The sequence below is a fragment of the Crocodylus siamensis genome, chromosome 5 (assembly GCF_052110815.1).
Source record: "Crocodylus siamensis isolate JL-2025a chromosome 5, ASM5211081v1, whole genome shotgun sequence".
Lineage (NCBI taxonomy): Eukaryota > Metazoa > Chordata > Crocodylia > Crocodylidae > Crocodylus > Crocodylus siamensis.
The window spans coordinates 117342332-117352821 of record NC_143399.1 but is presented as its reverse complement, the minus strand read 5'-3'; positions in this window follow the sequence as shown (position 1 = coordinate 117352821).

Below are 10490 nucleotides of genomic sequence, written 5' to 3'. Positions count from 1 at the left end.
ATTCAGGGGGATCCCCTGTGCCCCCCCCCAGCTCAGCGATCAGCCCCAAGGGGGGGGCAGGTTCCACCTCAGACTCAGGAAGCACCAATTGCCAAGCCATGAAGGTGCGGGGGAGGCCTCCCTGCATGTGCCCTGTAGGACCTGGAAGTGTTATGGAAGATACTTCCAGGTCTGCTGCTGAGCGCTCTGGGGACCCCGCAGTACTCTTGTGGGACACTTCATCTGTCCCAGCATCTCAGCATTCATGAGATGCCTGGTACCTTGAAGTATGTAGAAAAAAATATTTAAAGCTGTGTCTATGTCCGAATCGTTGAATCTTTCCAAATCTCTCTGAATCAATTTGGAGGGTTCCAATTTGATTTGGAGAGATTAAAGTGTCTTCTGATTCAATTTGGATTCAGAGATTTGGCCAGTAATATATTTTAAATATCCATTAGCTCTGGCCCTCAGATCAATCCAGGGCAAATAACTGAACAGCAGGCAAATCTCCATGTTAGAGTTATAGGAAAGCTTATAGGAAAAAGGCTAATCTACATTCAAGGCTTTCTGATCCATAAAAAGATAAGATATACCACAGGAGTGCCAGGCATCAGTCTGGAATACTTAATGGCTGCCATCAACTGCCAACTACAAACAGGTCTGCACTATAAACTTACTGGGCATTTTTACATATGCTCCGATGTGTTCAATTTAGAACACGTCAGAACTGACTCAATTAATTTAGTCTGCTGGAGCATTCTAATCAGATGGTTGTGGGCGTGCTTTAACTAAAGCTCATCAAATGAGCTTTAGTTAAAACACCCCCGCCACTATTTTGAAACATGGGATGCTCAGGCAGTCTTAATTAGAGCTGCTCCTGAGAGCCACTCTAATTAAAATGCTCCCTCCCCTACCACAATGTGTATAGGTGCCCACTGTGCCAGGCTACTGTGCTCTCAAACACGCTATCTACATGCTCTACCTTCTGAACCAGAAACAATGTAGCCATATTTGCCAACTGAAGTGGCCAACTAGGCTGACTAGTCTGTCCATAGCACTATGTGAGTGTGAGTACTCCCTTTCTGGCTGAGGGAGATACCAAAAAGAAAACCAAGAACAGTTTCAACAAACAAAAATCCACAACAGTTAGAGAAAAGCCCTTATTTTATACCTCACTTTTGTATTTTTTACACGAGTCAAATCCTTTCTATTTTACTCTTGCAACCATTTGCCCTTTAAAAGACATTGACAAGATCTTTGTCCATGCATGAATGAACAAGTGAAACTAAGGATAGGTGAATGAATCTCAAATTCACCCTTGTTGCAGAGAAGCATCTAGAATGTTTATCTCAGACATACAGATCTCTTGGGGCTGCTAAAACGGGACATTCATTTTCTATTCCTTAAATATTTACATGTATATCAGGAATATGCTGGCAAAAAGCTCCCATTTGATGCAGATTGTCATAGGAAACATATAGGCCCTCACAGCTTAGCACCTTCTACCGCACGGGTGGGCAAAATGCGGCTGGATGTGGCCTACCAGGTCATTCTATCTGGCCCGTGGGGCCCCTAAAAAATTTAGAAAATTAATATTTATCTGCCCCTGGCTGCCTGTCATGCAGCCCTTGATGGCTTGTCAAAACTCAGTAAACGGCCCTCCGCCCAAAATAATTGCCCACCCCTGGTCTACTGTGACTTGAAGAGTATATACGCAGCCACAGTCAGTCTCCAGGTGCTGTGGAGGAGCCCTGTGCTTCCAGCTTCTCGTGGGGGCAGGGGGGAGCAGGGGATGGCTGTGGGGTCTGATGGGGAGCACCATCAGAATTTGCAGATTTCGCCATTCACGGGAATCTCCAGAACGGATTCCCCATGAATAGCGAGGGTCTCCTGTAATGTTCTGACTGTTAGCATGGCATTCTGTAACTTTTCTGTAGCTGCCACTGCTCCAGAAGGGACAGCTGAAGTAAGAAAACACATCAAAAGCATCAGTGGGGACCCAATTCATCTGTAGTATAACCCCATTGACATCTGACTTTGGCAATTCGCACAGATACAATAAGAGAGTACATTAAAGGAGACAGAGGAAGCAGAAAAGCAGGGGGAGGTAAAACTCAAGCAGGATATGAGCAAGGCAAAGTAGTAATTTTTGGGGTTCAGATGGGATAGGTTATTAATAGACACTCATACAAATTGCAATTTTGCAGAAATCAAAAAATCCAGCATTGCCCATAAAACTGGGCAATGCCTGTGAAATCCGGAAGAAAACTTACTGAAAATAAAACGCTGGCTCCCCAGATGGACCCAGCAGTCCTCATGGCTGCTGTGGCCTAACCATGTATCCTGCCCCAGGGTGAAGAGAGAAAGGGTCTGCTAGCGTAAAGGGGAGCCCAAGATGGCTGCCACCCCCACCCCTCACCACAGATTGGCGGACAGGGCTGCCCATCATGTGGCTCCTCCCCTCTTCACCAACCAGTGGCTAGAGGCAGAGCTGCATTACGGATAGCCCTCTTGGCCAATCAGCAGTGAGGGGAAGGCTGGCTGCGAGGGGTGTCCGTAATACAATCAGCAGTGAGGGGCAGTGCCATTTGGGCCCCTTGGTCAATCAGAGGCATGGGGGGGATGCCCTCCAAAGTTTGTGAAAGTGGCAGCCAGTCCCATGATCTGTTGGTGAAATCAGCCAGCTAACTCCTCAATTTGAGTAGACCCTTAATTACAAATGTTTCAAGTAAAACAAAATGATTTGTTTGTATCTGTTTTGTACTAAAGATACATAGCTCATCATTAACTTGAAACAATTTGGAATGCACTATATTTAATATGGCATTACCAGTAATGCCCAAGACAAACACTGATAACTTCAAGAATTCAACAAGGTTAAGTGAGAGTCCATCTCCCATTGTATTATCAAGGATTGAGTTTTCTTCAAAGCATAAAGGACCTCCTTCTATAATTCTTACTAATATAGGTTTGCTCAAGTGAGGTCAATGCACCTTTTCATGTGCATTAAGGATGAGCCCAAAGGACTTTCCCAATGGATCAAAGAAAAAATTCACTAGGCTTGTAAATTAAGGCATTTGCTATCTGAATGCACTCACAAATAATGCTACAGAATGATTATTAAAACAGTTGAAACTTCTGAATATGGACATGGGAAGAGATCCAGTCATGAGTCATTAGCCATGTAGTTTGTTTAACTTAAGTGCTGTGGGAAAACAGCATCTGGAGAAAGTACCATGGACTTCCTGATGGTAGGATTTTTCAGTGAGAGGTTGAGTCTTATTGACATGGTTACATCTGATAAACTATACTAATTGAATAACTCAGTTAAGGGTACCTGAGCTCTGGCAACATCCATTCCTGCTTTTGGACTTTGTTACTTCTGTGGACTCTGAAAACAATTCTACAGGCAAGGGGAGAGAAAAAAATGGCCTTTCAATAACTGTGGAAAAGAAGAAATATTGGCTATCTATGAGAAGAGTATCATTTCAATTCAGTAAACTGTGTTTTGCATCTCCAGAATGACTTGGTTTGCATTTCAGGTCATTTTTTTCAGTTCCCTGTCATTTCCTTCCTGGTTATGTTGAAAATTCCTAATGGAATATTGTCCCATCACTGCCCTGGTTTCTATTTTGATCACCAAAGAACAGCTTCAATAACTTTTCACTTAAGCAAAAATAGAAGCTATATTTGATACACGAAATACCTGGAGTTCAAAAGGTGAAAGCAAGTGTTTGTGCTGCTTCACAGAGTTTCTCTCTGAAACTTGTGTGCACGAGATCAACAGCACTCTCAGAAAAGATGCATGAGGAAGGAATCCTTTTAAAAAAAGAATAATGTAAAGAAAGCACTAGGTTAAATTCTGCTCATTTTTATTGGATTTTTTTTCCTCAAAAAGTATCAGAAATTGTCCCTCAGTATAGCCAGGTCTTTCCATTCTTACTTATGTTGTATAGTGAGTGCACAAGCACTCCCACAGAGGTAAGTATGAAATCAGGAACTCATGTACTATTGTTGCTGGTAGGTGTTGTAAGGCTTTGGCCCCTTTCTGTTCGGTGCCTTGTTCCATAGTGACATCAGGGTGAAATCGTACCCTGGGGCCACCTAGACGGTTCCGAGCGCTGCCCCTACTTGCCTGCCACGTTTTTGATATTGATTGATGGGAAGGCAGGTCCCTGTCAACGGTCCCAAAGGGGTCTTGACCCTGGTCTTTCTTCGTGGGGCTCGAAACCTCCCCTTTACCCCACCCTTGCCACATCCATGGCCTGGGAAGACAATGCTCCCTGTAGTCTTCCTTGGGATGACCTCTTCTTATCCACGTTACCCGCCTTAATCAAGAGTCAGGTCTTTCCGGCGGTCAAGCTCTCCTGAGTCGATCCCTGGTCTTCGGATCAACTAACTAAACCTGCCCTGGCCTGGGGTAACTGTAACTTAGGAAATTCTTAACTAAAAAAAATGGTGTTCGGCATCTGCTGACAGGTGCCTGGGATTCTGGCTCCCAGGACTCCTCTGTCCCCTTGGACGGTAGAAGGAATTCATCCATCTCTCCATGTATTCATCCCAAGGACCAGCTGACTTGGAGTTACTCACACCTGATTCCACCTCCCCTCTCACAACTATGTAAATGAGTGTTGATATAAGAACTGAGATAAAATTATGGTTTGTGAAATATAGTCCACAGGAAAGCAAAGGACTTTCAGAACAAGCATTACCTTCAGTCAGGGATCATGGTAGCAGACTTATCACTAAGTCAGAGGCTATAACATATTTAATTGTTTTCTTCCAAACCCTTGAAAAGATTTTTGCCAGCAGCAACTAACTATTTCTTGCTACCAGTAGCCATTTGTTAGGACTAATGGCACAATGGTATTTTCCACTAGAATTATTTTTTTAATATTGTTCTCATTTATTATTTTTACTCTTTTCCTTAATAAAGAGGAAGCCCATAATTTCTTCTTTAATATTTTTCATCCGAAGAAAATCACTTACAAGTCAGAAAGAAATGACCTTTAAGCTCCATAAATCAATATGACAGGTGATTCAATCAGCCACATGCCTTCTCTGATTTAAACAGCTGCTGACTCCCATAGAGCAAGCTGAGTTCAGGTCTCAGGGGTCCTGCAAGTGGTGAAGAAAGCAGCAGGTTTGCACTTTTAAAACCACTGAAGCCTGGCTGAGAAAAATCACTGACACAAGTAAAATAAAAGGGGCTGAATATTTAATGTACATGAACTACTAATACCGCACACGTTCAAATTCCATTTTCTCCCCTCCACTCTATGTGTTGCCAACGATGCCATAGAAAATGCCATCTACAGAGTAGATTGTGTGCAAAGAGTAAGGTGTGAGTCAACCCTGGATTGAAACTGTAATGGACCTTGCAGGCTTATATTTAATGAACTTTCAAGCAAAGGCTGTAATTATTGTAGCAGAATTATTATTAGCTCCCAATGTAGAATAGGATAAAACAGCCTGAGCATGCCAAATTCTGATGCAACACAGCTGGCAATCCTGATTTTCCTTATGATGCTGTTGCACCATCCTAACTTCATCTGGTCTCAGTCTAGTCACTTCAGATTAACATTCCTGTAAACGTCAGAAGAATCAGGGCCACAGAGTTCATAAGGTATAATCCAGAAATTGTATGACGTATATGCCAGGGAGTCATGTGGGAGATGTCCAAGAATTTGCAAGGCCCGATTCCCAGACAACTTATTCAAATTGGGCTCAAGCTGCCCGTATCTTCCCGTGTCTGTGTATGCAAATTTACGTATGTATATCAAATACTGCAGGTTTGATAGCTAACAGTACGTCCGCACAACGGCAACCTTGCTTTTCGCTTAACTGTTTAATGTATCAGGCAACTGAACAAACAAATAGCTGATCAGACAGAAAAATTCACAAACCTTCTATAAGAAAACCAAAAAAAGTTCATCTTCCAATGTAAATTGCTAATGTGCTCCCAGCTTCATTATAAAATCTACTTTGGAACATTATTTAACAAGCCTTCAGAATCACCCAGTTTGATGTTCAGCAATTAGAGGATTTCAGATCGGATCTCTGAACTTCAGTGTAGTTTTAGTAATGAAAGAAACATGCTGTATAGATTAATTCATTAATAAAAGGGAACAAACCAGAAGATTGTTTCTACTTGATGATTTATCTCCATTCAAACAATAGGTACTTACTGCTTGCCCAAAATGTACAGAGATAAAATTAACATAAGAACTCTGAAAGAGCGAATGAGTTGGCATATATTGTCTCTAGGGCTAGGGACAGACATTACACATAAACCAGTTTAAGTGATCAGAAACCAATTTAAACCTGTAACAGAACAAATGGTCAGTGCACATAAACCAGTTTAAAAATGGCTGAAACTGGTTTGAGATAAATCTGGTTGAATGTAGTATCAGACTTAACTGATTTGGGTCAAACCGGTTTATGCAATATCTGTCCCAGACCCCTTACTGGTTTAAATTAAACCAGACTCCCCCAGCATCCCAGCATGCTCTCTGGGCTGGGTGGGGCTCTATGCTCCACAGCAGAGCTGGCCCCTCCCCTCCACTCCCTGGCTGCAACTGGGCAGAGACTGCAGGTATCTGCCTGGCTTTCCCCTGCTCCCTCCCTCCCCTCCCCTCCCTGTCCCCTGTGCCTTACACAGACAACTCTCAACCTTAGCTAGATGTTGGCTCTGGTCCATGTTGTGGCAGATGGGACAAAGGCAGAATCAACAGGTAACTAGTAATGTCCTGCTGTTGTTTTCTTAATGGGGTGATAAACACTGAGTTAGAGGTAATAAACACTGTTATCAATTCCTGGCTGGGCTGGTCAGGCTCAGGCTTTTTGAATGTCTGTCCCTAGCCTAGTAAGCTAAACTGAAAGCAAAAAATCAAAGGACCCACAAAACAAGGATAGGCAATGATAGTGTCCCAAATAAATGGATATAGGCAAAATCAACTTCCTCACTCTGCTCTCTCCACAGGCCATACTACCATTGTTTATCACCCATTACTGGGATGCATTCCCCCACACAGGGGTTCAAAACCTACACAGTTCAAACTTAGGCATTAGCTTTCTGTACCTACATCAAGCATGCAATTACTGGAAAGACAATGTACCTTACTGAAACGTCACAACCCTGTTCCTCCACAAAAATTTTCAGTCAAGAACTAATTCATGAAAGAGAGAGAGAGAGAACTTTTTCCCATCTGAACTGCTTCCCCCAGCTCCAAAATATTCCATCACTACTCTTATGGTTTGCTCCCCTTCACAGTTATAGGCTCTCTGATCCTTCAGGTGCACATTGTTTTGCCTCTAGAATCAGAGAGGTCCATCATGCTTTTGTTTTAGTTCATTACAATGACTGGTTAGATGAGAAAAATAAGAAAACAAAGCAACAAATGGAGAAAATCAGTATAGTGCGGAAATCCTAATTTACAAGCTAAGTTCCAATCCATTTAACTCTTGGGTTCCATCTTTAATTCTAGCTTCCCCATCAACCATGATCCACTTGAAGGAATACTGGATCCTGGTTAAGGAATTATGACTTAGTCCAAATTTGTATTTAACCCAAACAAATCTCAGTCAATAAATATTTTTTCATATGTTACTCCATTGACTTAGGGTGGGATCTTTAGCTGGAGTAGGTCAGTGTAGCTTCACTGATGTCCAAGCTGCTCTATTTTTACCCTACATGCTTAAGGGGTTAACTTATTTTCTTTTTAAACCAATGAATGGAAGATCTGATGGGGAGAGGGAGCATAATGAATGGATTAAAGGAAAAATGTAACCTGGGTCTAACTTGTTCCAATACTCCAGCTGCTCCAGAAGTTCAAGTTCCCCAGGCAGAAGCTATATTGAAATGTTTTCTGTCTATTACTTCATCTGCCCCAAGGATTCCCAAAAAAAAGAAATACAACTCTGCCTTCCAAAACCACAGTCAATTATCCTGTATTGCTTCATTTCTTGGAATATTTGGGACTCAGTAGCAGTTTGAGGAAACAAACTATTGATAAAGAAAAGCTGTTTCCAAAGCAGTTAAAATAATTCATAGTCAGTATTAGAGTTCTTGGGATGTGAAAGCATTTGTTTTCAACACAAATTCTTTGAAATATTAATTGTGAAAAAGTTGGAAGAATTGAATACATGATGACATATCAAAGACTATGGTGTTTTATTAAGTGCAGGTCTGAGAGCAGGGGTGATGCATAGAAGTACTATCCAAAATGATATCTCAGAGATTTCCACAATGTACTAGTATTGATGTGGCTCTTACATGCATAAATGTACCTGCATCAATTTAAATGTATTTAGCCTTGATATTTCTATGCAGTAGGAGTTGAGGAATTTGAGGATCAGTAAGGCCCAGATCCTCGAAAGGTATTTAGTTGTTGATGTCAATGGGAGTTAGGCACCCAGAAATCTAGGCCCAAATATCTTGCTCAACTGTACACAGGAAGGTTGAAACGGAGTAGAGGACTGAATCCTGATTTCCAGTTTTGCATTGCTTCTCACCGAGCCATCCTTTCTGTATGAAAGCCACGTGAGATAGTTGTTGCTCAGGGGAGGAGTCAGGGGAAAAGTGTGTGAAACTCAAGTATTTTATCATATTTTTCTCCTCATCTGGATGGCACTCAGATTGGGGTAAATCACTTGCTCCATCTCCATTAACTTTGAAGATTAAAAATGTCTAAGTTTGGTCTTTACATAGAGTTGAATATCTTAACAGCTATGAATATCAACCAATCAGCTGAAGCCAAGCTTTGCAAAATTCAGTCCATGCTTAAAATGACGTAAGAACTGAACAAGCAAGCCTGAGCCAACTTATGATAGAACATAAGCCAAATTTTCAAGTGATATCACTCGTTTTCCACAGATCTCAGAAACATATTTCTTTATTTTCTAAATTACAAAAACATGAGAAGAGGTAAGACCACCAATAAAGCTTGGTTGTTTGAGTTGAGGGCTTTTATAGTCTAGTATTTGGATACTCTTTTATCAAAGCTGGAAAACACAGAAGGGTCATCCAATACTAGGACTGGTGAATGAGCTTGCTTAGGAGAAAGTAAGTGATAAGAATACATGCCTTAGATGAGTGATGAACAAGAGGCAAATTAGTACTTTAAGACAATAGGCATTTATAGGAGGGGTTATGAAGCAGAATGAAAATAGGACGTAGCTAGGAGCAATGGGATAAAACTAAGAAAGAGAAAATTAACCATGAATAGTAGAAGAAAACAACAGTGTCTAAAGGGTTGGGAAACTGTCCCAAGGGAAATGACAGAAATCTTTTATCATCTTATTATTTTATATCATGTTTCTAATACATTAGTCATCACTAAATATCTGTATTTACTAGAACCACCACAGTTCTTTTCTATCCTGAGCAGGAAGAGAAAAACCATCAATGCTAACATGCAGTCTGATATAAATTACCACCCTATATCTTTTAAAATAGTCTCCTTGCTAAAAGTGAAGAGGATGTTTTCAGAATGATATGTAAAGCCTCATTTTATTATTTCCTTTGGCAGAAAAAAAATCTTAATGCACTGTAAGAGTGGAAGTGTAAAGGAGGCATGAGTATTTTATAAAATATCTGGATCTCCAACAAAGATCTATTATGAAGCAATATCACCTAAATGTTCTCCAAGTTGCTCTTGGCCCTATTTGTTAAAAAGATATATGATGATTGAACCAATTGAGTGATTCCCTAGGGGTGTGCTCCAACACACTAGTGTGCCACAAGAACTAAGGAAGTTTGCTGCAACTTCCCCTTGTGTGAGAGGGTAAATGCTCTGCTGTGTAGCATCCTGTGCCTGCCCAGCTGCTCCTTTGGGCACTGCCACCATTGCTGCTACCAGGCAGTCCCTGTGCTGGTCCCCAAACACTCCCTATAGTGTGCTCTGCTTCAAGTGGACGGATGGACAGACAGGGGAACCACAGATAGAACTGTGCTTTGTAGCCTGGCTTATCCCCTCCACTCCCATGCCCCAGTGGCTGGTCATGAGGGTGATTGTTGGTCTGTAAGACCCTGCAGGAGCAGCCAGAGCAGCACGGACTGCCCTTGTCCCCTAAAGTACAGATCAGGTGTCAGGAAGGGGTGGTCACTGGAAAACGCAGGACACAACGCTTTTTTTGGTACAGTGAGGAAAGCAGTGGCAAGGAGGAGTGGGGTGGGGGGGTGGAGGGAAGTCAAGTGGCTCAACCTCTATCCTTTGTCCCCCATTTCCAAGCGGCCCAACCTCTATCCTTCACCCCCTGTCTCCCCCCCCCCCCACTCCACTTACCCCTCTTCACCACCTGCCTGCCTCTCATAGTGCCTGCATCCTTCTGGTGGCTGGCCCACCCCACCATTTACCTTCAGTCAAAGTTTGGCTATAGTTTGGCACAGATCACATAGTAGCACTGGCCTCCTGCCTGGCCAGGCAGCAGTGTGGTAGCAAAACCTGCTATCACAGCCCCATCCCTGGCCATGATAGCAGGGGCTGGAAGGTGGAGTGAGGTCAGAGCTG